The 26,662-nt window shown below is 33.8% G+C and overlaps 1 long non-coding RNA gene across 1 annotated transcript; it reads left to right on the plus strand.

Moving 5' to 3' along the window:
• The first annotated feature begins 508 nt into the window (after positions 1-508).
• On the plus strand, positions 509-20,382 carry LOC134758016 (uncharacterized). Its single transcript, XR_010132702.1, has 4 exons — positions 509-620; positions 9,937-10,035; positions 14,359-14,404; positions 17,862-20,382. It is a non-coding gene; the product is annotated as an uncharacterized lncRNA (long non-coding RNA).
• Positions 20,383-26,662: the final 6,280 nt, after the last annotated feature.

A 26,662-nucleotide genomic window follows, 5' to 3' on the forward strand; every position in this document is an offset into this window, starting at 1 on the left:
AGTATTTAATGGAAGTTACTTATTAATTGGGTAGCATTTCAAAATGCTACCCACAGTATGGATTAATGTTAGACATAAGAGAAAATTAAATCATTATTGGAAGTGCAGTCATGAGCCACACAATACTTTGGTCAAAAACAGACAGCATGTATGATGTTGGTTTGATAAAAGTATAATACCGAAGTATAATACCAAGTATAATACCTATTTTTTTTTTGTTCAGATATGTTTAGAGACACAAGTACTTACCATTGTATTACAATTGCATACAGTATTTAGTACAGAAACATGCTGGGCAGGTTTTTAGCCCAATAGCAAAAGACTATAGCATATAGGCTAGGTGTGTAGTTGACTATACCATTTAGATTTGTGTAACTACACTCTATATTGCTGGCATGACAAAATTGTGTAATGACACTGTATTAGTCCACTTTCACGCTGCTGACAAAGACATAAGCGAGGCTGGAAAGAAAAAGAAGTTTGATTGGACTTACAGCTCCACGTGACTGGGGACGCCTCAGAATCATGGCGGGAGGCAAAAGGCACTTGTTACACGGCAGCAGCAAGAGAAAATGAGAGGGAAGCAAAAGCGGAAACCCCTGATAAACCCATCAGATCTGGTGAGACTTATTCACTATGATGAAAATAGCACGGGAAAGACCAGCCCCCATGATTCAGTTACCTCCCCATGGGTCCCTCCCATAACGTGGGAATTCTGGGAGATACAATTCAAGTTAAGATTTGAATGGGGACACAGAAAAACCATATCAGACACATTTCTCAGAATGTATCCCTGTTACTTTATTTCCTTACCACCTACTTGATTGAGTTGAAAACTGACCCTCCAAAAACCTGCACACAAATTTTTATAGCAGTTTTATTCATAATTTCTAAAACTGGAAGCAGCTAAGATGATGTTCCTCAATGGGTGAATGAATAAGTACTGTGATACCACTATAGAATGGGATATAATTTGGCAATGAAAATAAATAAACTACAGAGCCCCCCCCCAAAAAACCAAAGGAACCTTAAAATCATATGGCTAAAAAAGCCAGTCTGAAAAGGATGTATGCCGTATGATTCTAACTGTATGAAAATGGTAAATTACATAGAGAGGTAGCTGGTGAATTGGTGAAACAGGGGATTGTTAGAACAATGAAACTATTCTGTATAATACTATAACAGTAAATAAATGATACTATGTATTTGTCAAGCTCAGAATTGTGTAACACAGAATTAATATATTATTATTATCTAAACTTCATAATTATTGTCAATTATGGGCTTTACTGAATAGTAATATATTAATTTTGGTTCATTAATGGCAAAAATGTGCAATGTTTATGTTAGATGTTAATAATAAGGAAACTTGGTGTGTGGGGGGCAGTGAGGTACATGAGACCCTTCTGTAAAGTCTACTCACTTTTTTTTTTGTACATTTAAAACTATTCTTAAAGGAGAGAATTAGAGCTGAGAACATTTGGTTACAGTTTTTCTTCTTCTACATCATGTGACCCTACGAGAAAAACATCAGAAAATCTCCTTTGGCCTTACTTTATTTTCCCCCAAAGCATCTTTACCCTTTATAAATAAATAGAGTCTCCCTGAGATTTCAATTTCTATGATCCTTTGAAGAAAGAAGTATCTGAATATTATGCTTCTGTTTGTACCTACTGTATTTGTACATCATGAGATTGATGTCAGCATATTGGGCTACACAAATGTAATATTTCCTAAAGGATTTTATTATCTTAAGATAATCTTCTTGATGCTACTGCAATGATCTCAATTTTAAAAATTACATATGCAAATGACCTTAAGTACAAAAGCAATTGTCATGCTCAAAGAAAGACCTGGTGAAATAATGAATCTAATCAAATAACCGTATTTGGAGAACCTATTGTTTTCTGAAACAAAGTACTTCATTGACAAAAAATAATAATGTGTGGTGTATAAACACATGAAAGTCATTTTAATTTAACTTGAATATTATTTCCCCTTTCAATTATAATTTCCCTCTTAATTATTAACATAAATTCATTATAAGTTATGTCAATAGTCAAATTCACTGGGGAAAGAAGTAAAGAAGAATAGGTAGAAAAGAAAGACTGTTTAATTGTGTCTCAGAGATGAAAGAGTCGGAAATCCTGATTAGCGTGGGAGCAATAAATCATTAAATCTATCCACACTTCTTATTTTTAATCTCTACTATTCAATTCTGCATCCATAAATATTCTCATGCAATCACTGGTAAAACACTAATCAGTATTTTTGAACTGATGCGTGTTGTGCTTGACCTTTATATAAATTCAGCTTGTGAATTCTGTTTTTTGGTGTACAAATGACTTACCAAAACTGATTGCTTCCAACTCTAAAAAATTAATGTTTAATTAAAATAGCTTTAGCCATTTTAAAATAACTCCACATTATGTTTTTTTCATATTTATTGAAGCTACATTTCATCATAGCATTAAGTGACTTCATTAATTATTTTGGGAGTAAGAACATTATTTTTGGTAATAATTCAATTTTAATATAGATCCCTTTTGAATGATTCTTAAAGATTTGAATAGGATTTTAAAACTGTAATTATGTGTCATACTATGCCATAGTTTGGATGTTTGTCTCCTCCAAATCTCATGTTCAAATTTCATCCCTGTAGTGGAGATGGGGCCTATTGAGAGGTGTTTGGGTTATGAGGGCAAATGCCTCATGCATAGATTAAGGCCCTATGTGGGGGTAATAGTGAATTCTGGCTGTGTTAATTCCCAGGAGGGCTGGCTGTTGAAAAGAGTCTGGTACCTCTCTTTTTGCTCTCTCTTGCTTTCTCTCTTGCTGTGTGATCTCTACACACCCTGTCTCCCTGTCACCTTCCTCCGAGAGTAGAAGCAGCCTCAGGCCCTAACTAGATGCAGATGCTGGCATCATGCTTCTAATACTGTCTGCTGAATTGTGAGCCAAGTAAACTTTTTTTGTTTATAAATTACTCAGCCTCAGTTATTCCTCTATAGTAACACAAAATGGACTAAGGCGTACTGTCTTTTCTGCATAATTAGAATGTAGAGAGTATTGTAATTATACTGATGAGGAAACTATACCACAGAGAGTTAAAATAATCTTCCCAGTTAGGCAACAATGGAAAATGAAAGGAAAAGTTAATATGTCCTTTATTTTGCTTACCTTTTTTCAATAAGAAGTACCACAGGAAACATTTGCTACATTCCTAAGAGTGCCAGCTGCGACTCTAGAAAGGACAAAATTGCAAAGTTCATACTTTCCCTTATTTGTTATCCATGTCCCAACTTCAAACAAGCAGAACTAACTATCTTCTACATATGTGGGTTCCAAGTAAGCCAAGCCTTTGCTTTCAGCTTATTTCATAACAGAGTATATTTTTAAAAGTAGCAATGAGAGAGACAGCTACTTGTTTAAAACTTGAGGACTTTTTGCGTGTGCCTTCTACCTCCCAGTTATTTGTTTATTGTTTTTCCCTTTGTCAACTGTGAACTCCCCAAAAGTCTACCAGAAAACCCTACTGGTCAAGCAAAACCAAACTTACTAGTTTAATTTTGGCAAGGGAGAACACCACCTTGATAGAATTTTTGGCCATGTCTCAAAAGGGGAAATCAAGGGAGAATATTACAGAGCTTCAAATTCTGGACTGGGTAGTTTTAGGCAGGTCTTGCAAGGTGAGAAATGGGTTTGCATTGTGATATACTAGTTTTGGGTTCATGAGCATAGTAAGGAAAGTGTGTTAATAAGATTCTTAATGAGTAAGTTTTGATTAGTAAGCTGTTAAGTTGGTTCACAACCTTATCTTCCAGGAGAAGGTCTTTCTTAGAGCAAACAGACTATTTTCACTTATTTTGTGTATTTACCAAAGGAGGGGGAGAGAATGTCTTTTCTCAGTATTGATTAACACAAAGACAGGGCCTATGTTCATTTCATTTCTTATTTTTTTGATATCAATGTTCAGCTACAAATCTGGGTGTGAGATGAAAATATTTTAATTCAGCTTAAATCTAACTTACAACTTTCCAGGTTAGTGCACAAGTCAAACTTTATAATTATTGAGACTTCCTTTCCATGAGACCGAGAAACACAAGAATCTGAGTGTCCATGTGGTGCTTACAAATTTAGGGAAGGGCTTCTGCTTTCTGGTCCATCATAGGTGCTGCTGATATTTCTGTTGTCTGCATCCATGCAGCCCCTCTTGAATTCCAGGGCATTGCTTTCATGATCTTATAGTACATGGGAATACTTCTCTAGTTTTGCAAGGTCAGAAGAGGATTTGGGGTGAGGGGGTATAATTAATGAAGCTTAAGCTTTAAGAATGCTTACATGAAAAGGCCCCTTTCAAAAAATTTTGATGGGCACTAGAAGAATGTTAATATATTCAGTTTTTAAAAATAAATATTGTAAATTAAGATATTTAACAATAATTGGCTAAGATTGATTTTGTTCCCCACTATGGTGTCCCCTCCGTTTCACCACCCCTCCTGTCTGGTGGTGTCAACCCTAATAAAGGGGAAAGTAAGTTGAGGATAATTTGATTTGAGTTTGGTGGGATATACTTATGAGGTTCACAGGCACTTTTTTAATTACTCTCTTAATAGTTGAGTAATTAAAAGTCATCACATGTAGGCATGACTTCCAGAAATACTATTTCCACTTACCACCACTCATGTGATATTACGACAAAATAGATGTCATAGATGAAAAGGTACAGGATCAAAATGTGTTCCACATTGCCTGGCAATGGAAGTATATAGGTAGCTGATAAGAAACAAAACTTGGGATGCATGGAGTCATAAATTATAATTAATAAGCAGATGCATAAAACAATAAGCAGAGGATTTACTTCTCCTTGATGCACAGAGTGGAATTCTTCTCCAATCAGAAATATGCTCCAAAATACAGCAATGGACACTATGAATATTCAATTGTAATAATTTTATCCCTGTGTATATCACTGTACACAATCCCTTTCAACTGTTTTTTCATTGTGATAATATACATACTATAAACTTTACCATCTTAACTATTTTTAAGTGTCAGTGATATGACATTCATAATGTGCACTATCACCACTATTTTTAGAACTTTTTAAAATCTTACAAAACTGAAACTCTATATGCTTTAAAGAATAATGGTCCATTACTCCATGTCCCCCAGTTCCTGACAACCATCTCTCTACTTTCTGTCTTCATGATTTCAACTATTCTAAGTATTTTTAAATGAAATCATGCAATATTTGTCTTTTTGTGGTTTATTTCACTTAGCATTATGTCCTCAAGTTTCAACCAAGTTGTACCATGTGTCAGAGTTTTATTTCTTTTTAAGCCTGAGCAGTATTCCATTGTGTTTCTACTGTACATACATTTTAAATCAACTTTATTTTTATTGTTTACCCTCTGTTTTTATACCAGTACCATGCTCTTTTGGTTACTGTAGCCCTATAGTATAGTTTGAAGTTGTGTAGCATGATGCCTCCAGCTTTGTTCTTTTTGGTTAGAATTGCCTTGGCTATTTGGGCTCTTTCTTCTTTCTATATGAGTGTTAAAATAGTTTATTTTAGTTTTGTGAAGAATGTCAATGGTAGTTTAATAGGAATAGCACTGAATCTATACATTGCCTTGATTAGTATGGCCATTTTAATAATATGTTCATTGTAGCCCTATTCACAAGGGCAAAGATATGGCATCAACCTAAATGCCCATCAGAGATAGACTGGATAAAGAAAATGTGGTACATATACATCATGGAATGCTATGCAGCCATATAAAAGAACAAGATCATGCCTTTACAGGAACATGAATAGAGCTGGAGGCTCTTATCCTTGGCAAAATAATGTAGGAATATGAAACCAAATACCACATCTTCTCATTTATAAGTGGGAGATAAATGATGAGAACACATGGACACATAGAGGGGAACAACACACACTGGGGCCTATTGGAGGGTGGAGGGTGGGAGGAGGCACAGGATCAAGAAAAATAACTAATGAATAGTAGGCTTAATACTTGGGTGATAAAATAATCTGTACATCAAACCTCCATGAAATGAATTTTCCTATATAACAAAACTGCACATTTACCATTGAACTTAAAATAAAAATTACACAAAAATAATAATAAATGATTAAAAAAGAAAAAAGAATAAAGCTTTTATAAATATTTGTCAACACTTTTCTATATCTCATTGATAATTATAGAGGAGTGTAGGTGCTGGATCATTTCATAAAGCAATAGCCACCATTTTCCAAAACAGTTGTACCATGTCACCTTACCACCGGCAATGTAACCTTCCATATCTTTGTCAACATTAGGTATTGTCAGTTTTTAAAATGTTAACCATGTTTTTGAGTATACAGTGGTTTTAATGTGTTTGAGTAATGTTGAGAACTCTTTCATTTACTTATTAACTATTCATATATCATCTTTTGTGACATGCATATTCTTATATTTTGTTTATGAATTGATTGTTGTTATTAATGTATTACACTTTTAATATCTTCAGGAACTAAGTCTTTTTTTCTGGTATGTGCATTACAAATATTTTATCCTGATCAGTGTACTAGCTCTTAATTTTCATAATATCATCTCTTTCAGGGCAAAGTCTTAAATTATGATTAATTTTAACATCAATTTTTATTTTCTGGTTTATCTTTTTGTGTCCTATATAAAAATTCCATACCTGTTACAAGGTTGCAAAAATTTCTTCCTGTTTTTTTTCCTATTTGGATATGCAGTTTTTTCAGTAACATTTATTGAAAGGACATTCTTCCATTGAATTACCTTTTTGCCATTATTGGCCTCTAGTGTATGGTTTTTATTTCTGGACTCTATTTTATTTCATTAATCTATCTATCCATCTATCTAATGTATATCTGTGTGTATGTGTATATATTAATGTGTGTGTTTGTGTATATATACATGTATATCACACACACACACATATATATGTGTATATATATATATTTTTTTCCCACCAATACCACAATCCCTTGATTACTGTAACCAAGTGTGAGTCTAGAGGACAGGTGGTGTAAGTTCTCTATATTTTCCTTTATAAAACTGCTTTGAATTTTCTAGATTTCTTGCATTTCTATAAACCGTTAAAATTAGTTTGTGAATTTCTACAAAAGTCTATGAAAATTTTTATTTAGATTATTTGAATCTGTAGATTAATTTGTGTCAATTTTGGAAAGTTGTACTTCCCAAGGAATTTGTCCATTTTATCTAAGATACCAAAATGTTTTGGTTTAAAGTTGATCATGATAGTCTTGTTATTCACTTAACGTGTGAGGGATCTGTAGTGATAACCCCTATTTCTTGATATAGGAAATGTGTGTTCTCTCTCTTGTTTTTTTTTTTGAGAGTCTTGCTCTGTCACCCAGGCTGGAGTGCAGTGGCGCCATCTCGGCTCACTGCAAGCTCCGCCTCCCGGGTTCACTCCATTCTCCTGCCTCAGCCTCCCCAGCAGCTAGAACGAGAGGCGCACGCCGCCATGCCCGGCTAATTTTTTTGTATTTTTTTTAGTAGAGACGGGGTTTCACTGTGTTAGCCAGCATGCTCTCGATCTTCTGACCTCGTGATCCGCCCGCCTCGGCCTCCCAAAGTGCTGGGATTACAGGCTTGAGCCACTGCGCTTCTTCTTGATCAATTTAAGCCAAGGTATACTCATTGTATTGATTTGCTCAGCAATCATACTTTAGCTTTATTAATATATCTATTTTATCTTTTATTACTTTCTACTGAAATCTTTGCTATATCTTACTTTTTACTTATTTAGGTTTACTCTACTTTTACTGTCAAGCAGCTTAAAGGAATATATTAGACCTTTCTTCTTTTAGAACTTTCCTTCATTATAAAATAAGCATTTTCAGTCAAAAATTTTCTCTAAAATACTGTTTTAGCTATTCTGTATTTTTATTATCATTTGGTCTGAAATACTTCTAAAATCTCTTGTGATTTCTTTTTTGAACTATGAATAATTTAGATGTTCATTTTCTAATTATTTAGTAACTCCTTGACATCTTCTTGCTGATTTTTAATTCCATTTTGTTCCGATAGTAAGCTCTATGTCATAGCAGTATTTTTAAACCCATGGAAATTTGTTTGTGGCTAGGCATATAGACTATATGGTTGAAGTACATTCATTTAGAAATAATATGTCTCCTGCTGTTATTGGGTGATCCATAAAATTCAATTTGGTCAAAGTGGTTTATATCATTGTTAGGATTATCCATGTCTTTTGTAATATTTTGGTTAATGTTCTATCAATTGCTTAGAAAGGGCTGGTGAAATTTCCTACAATAATATAGAGATTTTTAAATTTTGCCCTTTAATTGATGAACTTAATTTTAGCTTCATATATTTGAAAGCCTTGTTATTAGGCAAATAACATTTATGCTTTCTAAGTCTAATGAGTTCACATTTTCATTATAAAGCATCCCCCTTTATCTCTGGTAATAGTCGTGTCTTAAAGTTAACTTTGCTTGGTATTATACTCAATAAATTATTCTTACGCTATTCTTTTCAAGGTACAGTTGATTCTAACTTTCACAAGTACGTTTTGTAAAGTTGTCATGTACACTAAATTAAGGAACATTGTACCACTGCTTCTAGGGAAAAGACAGGGTTAGGTTTCTGCGGTTGCAAAATTTTCATTCACCTATCAATAATAACCTTGTCTAATGTGTGTTTCTGTTAGAGACACCTCTAATATATTTATTTAACTAATTTTGCTTAACTAATAATATTTAACATATATCATTCTTCCCTGAACATTGAACTCATAGTCCACAGCACTACAACTTATGCCTGAATGATTTTCTAACACACGTATATTTCCTTTAAGGGGCATCACAGCCTTCTTGCACTTAAAAACACTAGACAGCACTTCAGCACTACATTTAGGGGCAATTTTAAACAGAAAAATCACCAATAAAAGCACAGAAATAAAAAAAAATGTGGCACTAAATAAAACGCGAAAGAACACTTGCTTATACTATGAAAGCTGAAACAAGAAGTCAGAGAGCCACTTTGTTTTGACCTCAGCGGGGAAGATGTGCATCAGGCAACTCAATTTTTTGCTGCTTTGCACATGTCTGCTAAAGATCATGAAAGCATTGTAAGTATTGATTTGGTAGTTACAAGTATTGATTTAGAATTTACAAAAACAGAATCTACAAATGATGAGTATTGATTGTATATACTTTTTTCACTTATGTGTATCATGTACTTTTGGTTTACCTGGGATTTTGTATTTAAAGTTAATGTCAACAACACAGAATTGGGCTTGCTTATTTATCCATTCTGGCCATCTCTGCATTTAACTAGAGTAATAATTTGTTCACATTTAATGTAATTACTTATATGTCTAAACTGAAGCATAAAATGTCATTATTGGTTTTATTCTGTTTGTTGAGTCAGTGATCACTTTGCTCTCTTTTCTCACTTTGTTTGAATTATTTAATTTGGTAGAAGTCTGTCTTAATTTACCAATTAGATTTTTAGCTACCCATGACTTTTATTGTTTGCTTCAGTTAAAGGATTCCATTATAAATCCTTTAATTTCCACAGTCTATTTATACCTAATATTGCAATGCTTCATGTAAAACATAGAAAATATTCCAATTTATAGTGCTTTTACTCCCATCATTTTTTAGAGTATAGTTATCAAAGGCATTTTATATACATATATATATATATCCATATGTGTGTTTGTATCCATATATATCTGTGTGTGTGTATATATCAAAGGCATCATATGATATATGTTATGATGCTTTTGATAACTTTACCATAAAGAATGAACTATTCATGAAACATATATATTCCATGAAAAATTATTATAATTTCAAATTTATAGTCAAATTTGTTTACATTTTTAATGATTTTTTTTTCAACGGAGTCTCCTTCTGTTGCCCAGGCTGCTGGAGTGCAGTGGCATGACCTTGGCTCACTGCAACCTCCACCTCTGGGTTCAAGTGATTCTTCTGCATCAGCCTGCTGATAGCTGGGACTACAGGTGCGTGCCACTATGCCAAGCTAATTTTTGTATTTTTAATAGAGACAGGGTTTCACCATATTAGCTAGGCTGGTCTCGAACTCTTGACCTCGTGATCTGCCCACCTTGGCCTCCCAAAGTGCTGGGATTACAGGTGTAAGCCACCGCACCTGTCCAATTTTTAATGATTTTTATTAGTTCCTAAAGATATGAGTTCCTATTGCAGTCTGAAGTACTACATTTACTATTTATAATAGTGAAGTTCTGCTGGAAGCACACTGTATTGGTTTTCTTTTATCTAAATATGCTTTATTTTGTCATTTTTTTAATTAAAATTTTATTTTACATTCGGAGCATACATGTACAGATTAGTTACATGGGTATATTGTGTGATGCCTCTAGCTTTGGGCTATGAATGATCCCATCACCTAGGTAGTGAGCATAGTACCTAATAGGCCTTCATTATATCTGAAGCCAAGTCCACAGTCCACAGTCATTCAAATCACTGTTTCTCTGTGTTCTAATTACCTAATGTTGCATAAAACCTCCCCAAAACTTAGTGGTCTAACACCAACAGCATCTATTCTTCTCATGAATATACACTCTGCAGGGCTTGGCATGGACTAGCTCCTCTATGCTCCACTCGGTGTGTACTGGGATGGCTCAAATGCTAGGGCTGAAATTATCTGAAGGCTTACTCACATAATGTCTGTTACCCGTTCTGGGAAGATTTAGCTATGAGCTGAAACAACTTGATCTCACCTGGTTCCTTCCTTCATTCTAAACTGTAACTTACCTAGTTTATCAGATCATTCCGTCTCACTTTTCCTATGTGACCTGGACCACCATGGTTCTTTGCAAGTTTTATCCATTGTGGTTGCTGCCATCCTGACCTTCATAACTTTCTATGGAAATAAAGAAAATAAAATGAAAAGGAAAATGTGTAGAAAAGCACAGAGTTCGGTTGGACGTCACTCGCCAACATGTTTAGGAGAATTGTTATGTTTGTCAACCTGAGGTTGGAAATCTTCACAAAACATATTTCAGTAGATGAGAGAAACATTGCTTTTAAATTCAAGACAGAACTTATTTTTACCTTCCTGGATTGCTTTAAAACATTTTTTTTGTTTTGTTTTGTTTTTTTCAGAAACCACTCAAGCCTATTTTGCGATGAAAAGATGACCATCAATAATTTCTGTAATTTATCAACAAAATGGCATTGACTTGCACTCTTTTCTTTATTTTTGTACTTGGGTCTGTTATTTGACTTCCTTTTAGCTTTTTTTATCTGGAAGACATCTTCTATACTTTTCTAAACCATTTTGCTCTTGTTTTTTAATCACAGATCTTTTTAGTTCTTACTGACATTTCTTATTTTCCTTTTGAAATTTTACCCTCTATAAGATTAGTCTACTCCCTTGTTTGGCGTGAAAGATTTACTGTGGAAGAGGACAATATATATATATAGGATTTCTCAGATTTATACTATCCTTAGGAAATGGCAGTATACCAGGAAAAAGCGGTTAATGCTTCACACCTCTCCAAAGCATAACTGTAGTACTAAAATTACACTTAAACATTTACCAAACATCTATGTTCCAGACTTTCTTATTTTCTAGGTATAAACCATTATTAAAACAACTTATTTTGAGGCCATTACAATTTAGCTGGAGATAAGATGACTTAAATACTTTTAAAATACAATATTAGAAAAACTGCTAAGAGAAGTGCTAGACAAAATGGCATGAATGTTTTTTCTTTCTCAATTTTTTAAATTTTAGGGATGAAATAGCAGCAATAATAAATAGTAGTTCAGTTTCTTTAGTAAGTGCAGAAATATAAGTTACATACGACTATTTTACAGTTAGCTCAAAATTATGTATTTCACACAAATACAGATACAGCACAAAGCAATGACTGTGAATCACTGATTATGATTCTTCTTCTTCTAAAACAGCTATTTCTCATTTACCAGACCTGGAAATAAAATATATATGCTGAACATAATTTCCAGATTGTTACTTTATTCATGTATTTATAAATATTCCAAATACTCTGGACCCTTTGCAGCTAACATCTTACTCCATGATTTTGATGATATTGCACAGAGCACTCCTAAGTGTACTATATACAGCTAGTCTCATCTGCATTTGCCAGCTGATTCTGATGCTAAAGGTCATCTCCACTGAAACCCAGTGACTGTGTTGTTTGGCAGAGGGGCTCAGCCTGCACTGGAGACCTTTGAAAATCCCATCTATGGACAACATATAGCTTCCTTTCTTTGAGTTTCTCAGAAGTGCTGTAGTATTCCATTACCTTCTATGTTTAGAAAAAAAGGGACTTGGCACTATGTAATCCTTTTAGGGTTTCTTTGAATTTTTGTTAACTTTTAAAATACTTTCTTGTTTTCCTCTTTAATTTCCTTCTGAAATGGGCAACTGTTGTACCAATAAGTTGCCGGGGGGGCATTATTTTAGCTATGTATTTTAAAGGGTTTCAGAAAGAATCCACGTTTTCCAATGGCTCCCATTTCACTCAGAGTAAATGCCAAATCCTTACAACAATGGCCTTCAAGGCAATTCATGATCTGGCCCTCAATACCTCTCTTATCTCACCTGCTTCTTCTTCTTCCTTTAGTTTGTTTGGCTTCAGCCACTGTTTCTTGCTGCTCCTCAAACACACCAAAAATTTTCCTGCCTTAGACCCTTCCTTGGTAGATTCCTCACATGGCAATTACTTTCCTCAGATAAACTCATGGCTTTCCTTTTTCAAGTTTGTGGTCATTTGTGCCCATGATGTCCACTCTATTAAAGGTGAAATTCACCTATCCATTTCCCTTTACATGGTCTATTTCTTGTCATAGCACCTACTGCATTTTATCATTTATTTACCCATAATTTCCTTTATTGTCTTTCTCTACTGTTAAAATAGTAGTGTTAAGAGACAAAATTTCAACAAATTTAATTTAAGGATATAATTGCATTTCATTACTAATTAATTAAATGGTCAGTATCTCATTAGAAGATTTAGAAAAGACCCTTTAGTGAGCAGAGCAGAGGAGGTGGACTTCAGAGGCAGAGAAGAGCTAAAGAAACAGAAACGAGATAAAAAGTGGATGAACCTTTTCCTTACAGAGTTAAAACAGAGGGGGCTAACTTATAAGGCTGGCTCAAATTAATAAGTCTCTTTCTATTGATTGTTGTGAATCTCCTGTTTTTGTTTTGTTTTGTTTTGTCTAGCCCATTTTAAAGTTCACTTTGATTACTTGGCACTTAGTATAGGTGACTTTATTCTGGTTTGGCCTCGTCTGTTGGGTTTAGTGTAGGAGCTCAGTCCAAAATCATGGCCTCTCATAATTTTAATTTAACAGTACGCACTCAATAAATATTTGTTAAAACAAATTTTAAATGCTAGGAATGTATTATGATAGTTACTTTTTCACAGATCATCTAAGAATTATGGATCCTAGTACACAGAGTCTGTTTTCCTAAAACAAATTACTTTTTATAAATGTGAGTTTTAGTATAAGACTGATTTCATGCTTAAAATAAATAAGAGTCTTTTCTTGGATATATAAAAGAGAGATTCCCAGAGTGTGTGTAGGGTGGTGAGTCTGGGGTTCCATAACAAGAGATCTTACTGACATTGCCATGAGGAAATGGTAGAACCTCAGGAAAATGGCTTCCCGCAGATTCACAGTCTCACATATGCTGCAGAAGATGCAATGCAAGAGATGCAGACACAGGTGGGCCTGAAGGAACCCTGTAAACTGGGAGATACCAAAGTATACTCAAGGTTGAAGAAAAGGCAAGAGACTGAGCAAGGATTGGGAATTAGGAAATTACACATAATTTTCTATCTGCCAAATAAAATAAGAATGCTGAGACAAAATGAACTTAAGAGTGCAGTGTCTTTGTTTCTGTTTTGGGCACAACTTGGCTTGTGGACTCAGTTTCACATACCCTAGTGAAGGCTAAAATTTTTCCAAAAGTAATATGTAATAAATAATATGATATCTCAAGGATACCTCAATGCTAATGACTGGTACATTTTCCCCTATTTTTCCATGGTATTTAGTCTTCCTTCATGTGTGTGTCTCTGTGTGTGTGTGTGTATCTATTCTCATGTTCTTCATGTCAGTATGCACCTATAATACTATTGATTATCTGGTCATTCTTTATCCTATGGAATTAAAATTCTAATTTCCATGGCCTCAGGTTTAAGTCAGGTGCCTCAATTACTTTTCCACAGCACTCTGGTTATATCAGAATTGTTGACTTCTTTGACTCCTAAATATAATCATCTTAATAGTCACAACAGTGCTTTTGTTATTTGCTTTCACAGTGCTCACAACATACACAGTTGATGATGTTTCTGGGAGCCTCCAGTTGTAAGTATTTTGAGATATATTTTTCTTTAAAATAAATATTAGCAGATTTTTAATAGACAAGTCTATTCTAGTCAATATACATTGACTGCTGTCTGCATTCTAGTCGGTATACATCTGCATCCTAAAACCATGCACTTTCTTCTCTAATCAAGCTGCATCTTTCCACATGAAAATCCTTAGCAGTATGATTCCCATATCAGAAGAGTCTACATTTGAAAATAATACAAGTTTTAGAAAATTTAAGATTTATGGGTGGTATACGGGATAATTCATGCAAGAGAAGCTCAGGAGTGAACCAGGAAGTATAGACACTTCAAGAACTGGAGAACTGGAGATGCCTAGAGACAGCTTTCTGCCAGCACATTCGCTTTTAACCTCATGTTTTCTCTTTCTGAGTGCCATCTTCAGTCTCTCAAACTGACATGCTTTGTACTACTCATAGACATATGAATCCATAACTAGAGAGATTTAGGAAAACTCCAGGGAAAGATTCTGATCACATGATGAATGCTGCTGCAGAGTAAAAGAATGGTCTCAACAACTTATGTAACCTCAACCTGGGGTCAAGAGACTGCAAGATTGGAGCCCTGCACATTGCTGGTGTGGGGAGGAGCAGTTCCCTCATCAAAATGAGGTGTCATTGCAGGAAGAAGGAGCATGTAAAAGATGTTGGATTGATTAATGTAACATGTATTTTTCTAATAGATATCAAAATGTGATATTCTAAGATATTTTTAGAAATCCCAGAAACTAGGCACAATAAGGAAGTTTATTTAAAATTTCTTTCACAATAATACTCCTCTGGAATACATTGAACTACTTCTAATCAAGAGGAAGATTTTAAAAGATTTTCTTGTTCATTCTTTCCCAAATCCTGTCCTTACTTGAAAGCTTAGGTGGAACTGGAATGATTCCCAGTGAGAACAATACTTGTTGAGTTATTCTACTTCCAAACTCCAAAAACTACTTTGAAAATAGGTCTGAATAAAATTCTATAGTCCTCTAATGAAGCACCCCCAAACAGGGTAATTATAACACCTCCTGAGGCTACTAGGAACCAAATCCATTTAAGAAGTTACTTAAGTATCTAGTTTTTTTCCACTTCTTTTTAGTGGAGAACAGTTGACTACTAGGCAGCTATGCAATACCTTTCCCAATAAGCAGGTTTTCATTTTTAAAGTCAGACTTCCTCATTGTAAACCATGTTGGTAGAAAATTGCCTAAATAATGATAGGTTCTTCTCAGATCAATAACCCTTGGTGATGTTTTTACGAATGTAGTGCAAGAGATTCCAGAGATACTTAAGTTAACATGTGAAAAGTAGAGGGCATTTCTGATCTGCTCTCTTTATTTCACTATAGAAATGGACATGGCAGGTTCAATGCATTATTTTCTAAAATGGCTATTTTCTAATTTTAAACAAATTGATGCTGGCTGGTGCCAAAGAAACCATTGAAGAGGCTACTATGAAATCACTGCAGAAAGTGATGGACATTGATAACAGGGTGTAGGCCTAGTAGAAATGGAAAGAAAGGTATAGTCCAAACCTTTCTGAAACAATATGATGTTTCTACAATATCTTACAGTGACAAAGAGCATGTCATGAATCATATATATTGATATATAAAAGGATTTAAAAGCCACTGAGTTTCTAAGTGCAGGATATGAAAATATGAAATCTTAATAATTATAAAATGCATTCCTAGAAAGAATACCCACCTTATCAATAAATATTAAATATCACAATCCTTCATTGATAAACATTAATTGACAACCAAAATCATGAAAAACAGCACAAAAACAGGGTCACGATGAACAAATGAACAAACTAAACATACAACAATAAGAATATCAGACAAATCACTGATCAGGTATGACAGTAAAACAAACCTAATTTGGACAGGCAAGACTCAGACGTTGTTTCATTCTCAGACATTCTCTGTCATATTTACTTAAAAGGTATTGTAGCTGTTTTAAGGGGTTCGAGGCATCCAAGAGGGCCTAACCTAGAGAAGTAAAAGAATGACAATTCTAAATGGTAATTGTGAAGCTGGCCTAAAAAGCAATGGGTGCAAATTAAAATAGAAATCATTTGCACTTCTAAAAACAGTCTTTAAAATGTGCTCTATATGATTAAGTAGGGAAGAGGACATTAGGCATAAAGTGAAGTGGCTGTTTAAAGAGCACACAAGGAAATAAGGAAGCAAGTGTATTAATAAAGTATAGGTGAAATAGATCAATTCAAAATGCTTCTTCCTTCTCCCTCCTTTCTTTCAAAAGTCAACATGCTCTTAACATTTGAGTAAAGAAATAGAAGTTTCAGTGTTCTGTGTACGTATGTAAGTTATAAATATAATAAAAATGAAAATGTATATATATTGTTAGCAAGGACTTGGAAGAGTACAAGGAAAGAATGGCAGTGTAATAAAGTAACAACTTTTCTGGCAGGGGTAGATTATGTTTAGTACTCAAACATTTATAAATAGATATATACATATAATATTTGCAGTTATTTAGATAATTATCTGAAAACCGAAAAGGAGACTTTTAAAAAGTGTGTCTGAGTAGACGGGAAGTAGGCTTTCATTTTCATGTTATATCCTTCAATATTGATTGGATTTATTATGAAGCACATGCATTACTCTTGTACTACAGATAAAACAAACGAAAATGGAAAAATAGTTATATCCCTGATGCATCATCGAGAATGATTACTAAATTGAAAAGATGATGACCTAGCACATTATTATATTTGTATTGCTGCTTACACTTATTACTACCTACGCTACTGGCCTAAGACTTGTATATTCCCACCAAGTGTCATCATCCCTCGCTCCGCTAATGTATAAAGCAACTGTTTTACCCCTTTCACAGCTTTGCTTGTATAACTCTGGTCCAGGCTACCAGTCACTATACCTTTATAAGCAATAATGATCTCTGTGAAGCAAACAGTGACTACTGGATGACAGATCTCATTATATTCTTCTTTATATTACAACTTTCACAGTAAAGAAGACATGCTTATTCTGGCGAATCTAAGAACCAGTTTTGGGTTATTACAGATTTCTGTAAAATAAATATATTGGGTATAATACTTAGAAGGCCCAGACAGAATCTTGCATCAGCATTCAGCATATGCAGCATCCTTATCCATTCTTTAGGGCACTTTTTTCTCCTCTGTGATAAAAGCTAGGACTAGGCTAAACCAGCCAGCTTTTTCTTTTCCCTGGAGATAAAAGGAAGTGGGAATAAATTACAGCTGGACTATTTTCTGCATCAAAGAGAGTATGGTGGGGAGTTCTTAAAGAATATTGTTATGATTATCTGTCCTTGGGAAAGAAGGAAAATAAAGCCCATGAGAAAGCTGGAGAATTTGGTTTGTAAAGCACTCTCTTCAGAGGGAAAAAGCAGATAAAGTTTTATACATATCATGATTTATTTCCTTCTGTTATTTCAGAATTCCACACAAGGCTTCACAAAACAGTTGAACCAACAGCGACAACAAAAAGCCTCCCTGCGTATAATGAAGTGGCCTTAGAAATTATAAAGCCGATTAGAAATGCTGATACAAGAAATGTAGGGAGACGTTCTTATGTTCATCAAGTGCCATTACTGGCAATGACCTTAAGTGAGGTCGTACTTGTATGCAGGCAGCCTTGGGAACAGGCTGAGACCACTGCTGTGTGCAATCTGTTGATCTAAGTGATATTAACTGCACACCCAATGTACTGGTTTCTCTCATCGAAAGAGGTACTAAAGTAACTGAACAGTGGGTAAGCCAAGGGTCAAGGGGAATAACTATCTACCCTCACTTGCTTCAAGCAAGCACACTTGGACTGTGTCTTGGGTTCAAGAATGAGATATTTTTTCCTTGGGGGAGGTGGGGTAAGAAGTATTGAAGCAGTAGAGAATTGACCTCACCATTTTGTTTTTCTTTTTTTCTATTATACTCTTGATAGGCATTTGTTTCCAGAGCTTGGGTGTAATGAGTACTTAATTCAGTCACACCACATGTAGTCCCCAGGGAGTTTTAGGATAAATGGCTATTCCTTTTGCTATCTGAGGTGCCATTCTAAACCAGGGCGGGAAATCAGGTTTGGACAACAGTGAAGAGAAAGGCATTGGTTGCCTTGTATGATGATGGTGAATCAGGTATTGATCTTTTAAATAAATCAGAGATAGTTTAGAGGTAGCAAATAAAGGTAAAAGATATTAGACTTGGCAGATTTATATCAGGCTGGTTTTAATTTGCTATGTTTTGATCTCATAAGGGAAGTTGAGATATCCAGCAGCTAACAACTACTATGTGCAATGAGCACATGCTTGAATAATAATTGTTATGTATTGCTCACCTATTAAGCGAAAGCATTTTAACAAATAAGCTCTCTATATAATCACTTTATAAGGTAGATACTATTCATCCAATATACAAGATGAGGAAACTGAAGCTCAGCAAGTGTAAGTAATGTACTTAAGGTGTGACACAGAACTAAGTGCCAAATCTAAGATTCAAATCTAAGTTGTCTGACTCTAAAACCAATTCTCCTCTCACTACACTACTGGATATATCAAGTAATACGTGTTTTAACAATGATCTTTTGTATATTAAGCTTTTTTGTTCCCCTTGAATTTATAGTACCATGAACCTATTTGGCCCATGGAAAGTTAGGCTTTGAAATGACTTGGACTCATCAAATGTTGAGCTTTAAATGAAAGCATTCTATGAATGGTGGCTCCAGATGACATCTGACATCCTAGTCCTCCTCATACTGGCTTCCTCATATCAAAAAGCAAATCAATGGGTATTATCATGAATCTTAGCAAACTCAATTTATACGTTAGTGTTAAGTTCCATTTATGCTTCAAAAATTCAAATAATATCAAAAAAATACAAGCCTAAAATATGGTATATATGTATTATGTTCTTGCAATTGAAATATTTTGAATTATGATTGTTGTTATTGTTGTATTTAAGGGATTTAAAAACTTCATCTTTACAGATATATTTTAATAAAGTTTTTCTGCACTTGACCAATATTACAAATTGTTTATTAATCTATCATAAATATAACATTAAAAATGGAGATGTTTTATGCAGTGAACTCTATCACATAAAGGCAAATTGTATAGGAAAAACATCTACACATATTCCTATAAATTGAAATATTAAATTATCTATTATTTGACAAGAAACTGAGTTAAATTTTTTTCAGTAAAATGTCTTCTATATTCAAATGTCATTTTAATTGACATTTTGAAAATATAGTTTACAAAAAAGTTATGTAAATTTATATAAAACAGTTTCAACAAAATATGATTATACTAGTATGCATACATTTGAGATTAAATTCATTTATATTTAGATTTTTAGTATATATGAAGACTACTCTTTTAAAATAATTAAATGCTGAAATCAGTTATGGAACATATCTCAATTGTTCCATGAAAATAATTTAGTTCTACATTGAGAAAAGCATAAATAAAATCATCTAAAATAAAAAGTTTAAATCTTAACTATTTACAACATTACCATTTTCAGAACCTGATAAGCAAGACCTACATAATTAATATTTAGTTTTAAAATATTGCTACCATATTTAAAAAGTAATTACACCATTTGCCGATAAATCATATAAAAATATTCTATATTTTTTGTTGTCCATACTTGTCTATGGTTTGTTGTCCATACTCCTACTGTCTATGGAAGTTTACATAAACATTACAATTAAATATGTAGTATTAAGACTATATATAAGTTCATGGTGATTTATTTCTAAAAATGTATTTTATCATTGGAATATTCATTCAATGACAATTACAAGTTACTAGAATACAAGATAAATGGTCCTCAGGTCATTATACATTGTAAAATTATAGGTAATTGCCAATAATAAAAAGTATTATTTGTTCAAATTATATGAGTTAGGTTGCCTAAGAGATGTGTGAATTTTTATTAAAGAAATCCCTGTTCTTAAGTGATTTTAAGTGTAAATGACTTCTATTTTTATGAGATATTAGCTCAGAAAATCAAACTGCCATTTAATTTGGCTCTAGTGAGCCTATTGTCTTCATTTCATGTCCTTCTTGGGATACATTTTTGTCTGTATTCCTGAGGATTTATTCATAAAATCCCATTAGTATTAATAGGGGTTGTATAACTCTATCCCCTGCACAGCCAGAGGTAAATGAAATCCCTTTAGCATAGTTTTCTAGCATTTAAATGAGTCTTGGGCTTTATAAAATACAATAAAGGTGCAGTGTTACTAATGTAAATACTAAGAAGATACGGGAAATGAAATTAAAGGTGCCCTTTATAATGACACTTATGAGGCCATACTTTCTCAAACTGAAAGACACAATTGAGAGAAGTTCATAAAATATCCATCTGATCAACAGTTTTGGCAACAGTGTTTTTTGGAATTTGTAGATATTAAATCTAAAACCTAACAATGGATAAGATAGTTTTATTTCTTAATATGGGAAATAAAAGGGCAAAATTATTTATGGCTAGTACTTGACTTCTTGAACTGTAGGTATAGTATTTACAGCTCACTTTGCTTGTAATAACTGTAATAATTTCCACATTTATTTAATTTGAGTAACCTCAATGTTGAGAGAGTTACATAATTTCCAATGGGAAGGGTCATAAATAATGATAAACAGACATCTTAAAGTGGGAGTATATGCAATGCACAGTGCTAAAAAATGCTAAGCTTCTAAAGATATCAAGAATGTTAACTTTTCCCTCTACTCAAAACACCTGCTAGGATTTTAACCTACAGGGTTAAGTTTGGTTCCTTCTTACAAGTACGTGCAGTGCATATTACAAATACAGGTATAACAGGTAACTGAACTTTTTACAAATCTCACCCCCATATTATGTCACTATTCCATTGATTGTACTATTAGTAATATGCTTCTTTGTATCTCAAAGAATTTTTTTTCAAAATGTATTTTGAAGATCTTTGTAAAACTCATCTTAGAAAAAAAAATAATAGCTTATGTCAGGAAGGAACAGCATGGTAAGCCATTAATTGTTTAGTGGAACATTCTTCTATACCTGGAAAGCCAACTGAGAATCTGGCTTTATTTAAATGGAACAAGTGTTAACTAGGAGAGATGGGGCCACAGAGTCACAGGGATGGGGACAGAGCAGTAAGAGATGGAAGGTAGGGGAACACTGGGAAACGTCTCTGACCAATTCACAGTAAGACAGAAGTTGGCTCTACCCTTGGTGGTAGCCCAAGATTACAGATACCACCCAATCTCATGGACTCACTTCACTGATTGTTTCATAGCACTAAATTTTGAAGTATGGGCTTTGAGTTGAACAAGCCTGGATGGGTTTCTTTTATCTTTACCTAAATATTGTTCTAAATTGATAATCCTGGATAGCTATTAGCAATAGATGACAACTAGTTGGGTATTTGGCATGTGGCGATATTCCCTAAACATCAAGACAGAGGTGTCTGCTGGAACTGGTAGCCACCATGGTCATCAGTGAGATCTTCCTCTTTTAAAGGTAATCTTAATCTGAATATCCATCATCTTTGAAGATCTGTTACTTAAACTTGGTTTTGTCTCATGAATAATTTTAAATGATTTTACATATATTTTGATATTTAATAGAAACTTCAGTTGCTGTGTCATTCTTTCCATATGTGCTGTCTTATCCTAGAGTGTTTATTACTGTGGCTTTTTATCCATAGCAGCTATCCAAGATCTTTTTGGAATGCAAGTTGAATCCAGGCATCAGTAAATGTAGAGAGCATGAGAAGTGCTTATAAAATGCCACACGACTAAATTGTATAACTCGTTTTTAGGTCAGGTAAGTTTGATCACATTTCAATTGGAAAAGTATGAATTTCTATTACGGTCTCACATTTATTTTCTTCCCCCCTGCTAATCCAAAAGCATGATGTTTGGAAAAGGCTAATCTATTAGCTTTTTAAAGGATGAATTGGAGAGTGGACCAGAATTGGAGAGTGGAGATATCTGTTTCAACAAATAGGGATTGAATTCTTCTTATTTTTTAGATCAAATGCAAGTTGTTTATGTACATTTAATCAGAACGAGCAATGTTAAGTTGCTGTTAGGGCCTTATGATTCCGAAGAACGTATTCTGCATCACATAGGTCAGCAAATTACGGTTCACAAGCAAAATCTGGCCTGCTGCCTGTTTCTGGAAGTAAAGTGGCTTTTGGTGACCCAGCAACACTCATTCATTTACATATTGTGTATAGCTGCTTCTGTGCAACAATGATGAGTTGAGTAGTTGCAACAGTGTATGGCTCATAACCCTAAAATATTTTAATTCTGATGCTTTACAGAAATAGTTTGGCAAGCCTTGAATGTACATGAAGCATGTCACTGATCATATATTGGCAACTAAAGATGCAATAAATGTTAAAATCATAGATATTCAATTTTTTCCAAAATATTTAATTATATTTAACTAAATCCAAAAAATGATTTTAACGTCATATAAGTAGTTTGTTTTTACCTCCATTATGGTCTCATATTGTCAGTTACATTTAATAAAAATTTTTAAATATTTTTTGAGAAAAATATTTTAAACATCAAAAATAATTTTAATTTTTACTTTTTCATATGAAAACCAGTATTCATTTAAAAAAATTTTTTAAATTGTTATGGGTACATAATAAGTGTATATATTTATTGGGTACATGGGATGTTTTGATACAGGCATGCAATGGGCAATAATACCATAATAGAAAGTGGGGTATCCATCCCCTTAAGGCTTTATCCTCTGTATTACAAACAATCCAATTGCACCCTTTTAGTTATTTTTTAAATGTACAATTAATTATTATTGACTGTATTATCTATTTTTGATTAAATATTTTAAAATTCTTATACTTGGAATACAATTACATTTTAATCCTTTAAATAATTGAGAACAAAGTACAATCTAAGGGATTTGATAGAAATGAACATTACGAAAATGGACCTTAAGGAAGAGCCAAAGGTGAAAAGAAGAAATGAAATCTTGACATGATGACATAATATTTAGTTGGAGTAGGAGGGCAGAACACAATTGTCAAGTATTTTGTTAGCTTGGTTTATAATTCTGTATATTTACAGCTATGGTACATGGGCCTCCATTTGTGCTCTTGTCCCAGAGCCTGAAAATGTTTGGAATGAGGCTGTTGAGTTCCAAGCTCGGCAGCATTCAGCTGCTTTGGCGAATCACTCACTGGATAAATTACCCTAAATTTCACCAGATTGTATGTCACTCTTCTACTCCAGTAAAAAGTAAACCAAACCTAATCCTGGTGAGCTAGTTAATGAAAAGAGAGAGCCTTTCATCTTCTTATGGACAGTTACAACTTGCTATTTGTAGCTATCATCCAAGACAGGACTGAACATAACACTACACTATCTCATAGTTTCCTTATTTTCCACAATTATGTATCTGTTATTTAGCACTGTTGTTTTTTAGCAGTTAGGATTTATGCAGTCTCTCTCATTAGAGTATAAACTTGTGATTGAAAAGTCATGTTTTCCAAGAAAATATACAATTAATACAAACTAAATTTAAATTAATATATCTATTTGCTTAGATATACTGTAAAAAACACATGCAATGGTCTTCTGCAACAAATATAGTTAATTTTATTTGCTTATTTATTTTAGCATCAGGAGAAAATACTTTGGATTCAGTTTAACAAAATATTTTTATGGTGAAATTAAAATAGAGGCCATATTTACAAAATTTGCTTAGTATGCAGTCATGCTTCAGAAGTGAATTCTGATATGCTTTATTTATTTGACAGTGTGAACCAAGAAAAAGCCAATCGTTTTGAAACTGTGGAAAATGATCTTCAAGAAAATTTCAGATGCACTTCCTCAAGTAGTCTAACCCAGGGTGAGGCAGTTACATTTATTTACTTAACAATTATTAATGTTTTCCAAGCCACAAGGGTTAACACAATTAATCTGAAATAAACCTAAACATACATGCATCTAATAGGGATATTTTAGGACTGTTTCTGCATAAGTTCTTTGACACACTTTGAACAACTCCATTAAAATTATAGGCTTTTCTTAAAGGGCTTCTGCAGTTCTCTCCATTGAACAATTTATCAGCTTCTATCTTTAGCTGGTTTATGAAGCTTTGTACTAATTTAACTTACTGAATTAAAACACATAGTCCTTTCAGCGTTACGAGATGTGTTACCCTACTTGTCTGAGTGGTTTGAGTGAGTGCTTCCTAAATGATCCAGATCTCATAAAGGTAAGATTGTTTCCTCAGCACATGGAATACTGTGACCATAACTCATAAAGTAAAACATGGCTGATTTCCCTGCTTGTATCTATGACTTTTATGTCCAAACATACACACACAAAAAAGATGTTCCACTTTTGTATTTTTACCTTCTGCATGACATCTCTGAAACTCAAGAATATTTAAAATGAACTTGGCAATCCCCTCTAAAGTTTCTCTTGATCTATATACTTAATTGGTTTGTTTACTAGTGTCTGCATTCAATTCAATTCAGCAAACTTCTGTTGCTAAAGAATGTTTCGCTTTGTCCCTGTCTTTCCATCTCCATTGCCATCAACCTGCTTAGCCAAAGTTGGCATTATCTGTATCTTACAGGACTGCATTTGCCTCCTGAGTGGTTATTGCTATGATTTTTGCCCCTACACAGCCTATATTCCATATGGCACGTAGACTTTCTTTTTAAATTATCTACTTCCTCTTCTTAACGTACAGGGTCTTTCTGTCACCTTCTGTGCAAGAGCTTCCCTCTTTAATATTGTCTTCCTGACCTGACTGCCCCAAATCCCTATCTCAGATATTCTTCCCTTTCAAAATTATAATCCAGCTGAACTGGCTTCTCTCAGTGGGTTCATTCTTGTTTTGTACAGCATGAACATATAATAGAGGTGAAGTCTCCCAATCCAAAGTAGGCTTTCCCTTGCCTTTTTTGGTCTCTTTCTCTTGTCTTTTTCCTTCTCAATTACAACTTTCAACAAATTTTTTATTTGCTAATTTTCTTATGGCCTTTCTTCTCCATTATATTCTAAATTCTAAGAAGGCAGAGTCCTCATATATTTTGTTTACTGCTGCCACTTTTTTTTCCAGAATTTAGGATATTACCTGACACATTGTAGGCACATGATAAATAGATATTGAGTGCATAATTCATGGATTAACTTAATTAATCCATAAATTATTTTAGAAAGACATTAGAATCTTAACTATGGCCTTAAAGGAAGACTTTTCTCCCCACAAAAAGAGCTTAAAATATGGATAATATTCAGATAGGCAAGGAATATTAGTATTAATAGAGAATACTAATAATTCTATGTCTGTGATGTACCATGTACATAAAAAATGAAGATGTATAAATGTTAGAAATTGAGAGAGTCAAAAGAATACATATGGAGAGGTTTGTTGGAACTGTATTTGAAGCTGATAAAGTATCTGAATTTTAGCTTATAAGGAAATGAGGAATCACTGAAGGGTTTCGAGTAGCAGGCTGATATGATCAAGTTTGTGTTTTATTAAAATGATTTCAGTCAGTGTGTGTGTGGTAAGAGAGGATTAGTTTGACGAAAGCAAATGAATTAATGTAGATGAAGACATTTAGCAGGACACTGAAATCATTTAGAAGGATCCCATGAGGGTCTGTAAAGGAAAAGCATAACATGGAATTGACATCACAATAATGTAGAAAGAAAGAAGAAGTCAAGAATAAATGCATATTTCTAAGTTGAATATCCCTGAAGCAGTTGAATGTTTATAGGAGCATATTTATACATACAACTTGTATGATAATTAATGAATATATTTCATACATATTGAAAATTTTGTCTCCAGTTGATATTTCATCAACTGAGTTTCATCATTCAACTTCCCTCTTGTTTTGCCAAACACAATCCCACAAAAATGGGGAAACCCAAATCCTTGAGACTGCTGTTCTGCATATACCACTGGGCTGGGAATACTGACCCTTCAAAGAAATTCTGACATGTAGCAATAGCAAAGTTGTTAACTCTCGAAATAATAAATGCATTAATCAATGAATTAATGAATGAATGATGATACCAGATACACTTTTGTGTCCAGAATTTATTCCTTCTGGTGGGTTCTTGGTCTCGCTGACTTCAAGAATGAAGCCGCGGACCCTCGCAGTGAGCGTTACAGTTCTTAAAGATGGTGTGTCTGGAGTTTGTTCCTTCAGATGTTCAGATGTGTCTGGAGTTTGTTCCTTCCGGTGGGTTTGT

The sequence above is a fragment of the Gorilla gorilla genome, chromosome 2 (assembly GCF_029281585.2).
Source record: "Gorilla gorilla gorilla isolate KB3781 chromosome 2, NHGRI_mGorGor1-v2.1_pri, whole genome shotgun sequence".
Taxonomy (NCBI): domain Eukaryota; kingdom Metazoa; phylum Chordata; class Mammalia; order Primates; family Hominidae; genus Gorilla; species Gorilla gorilla.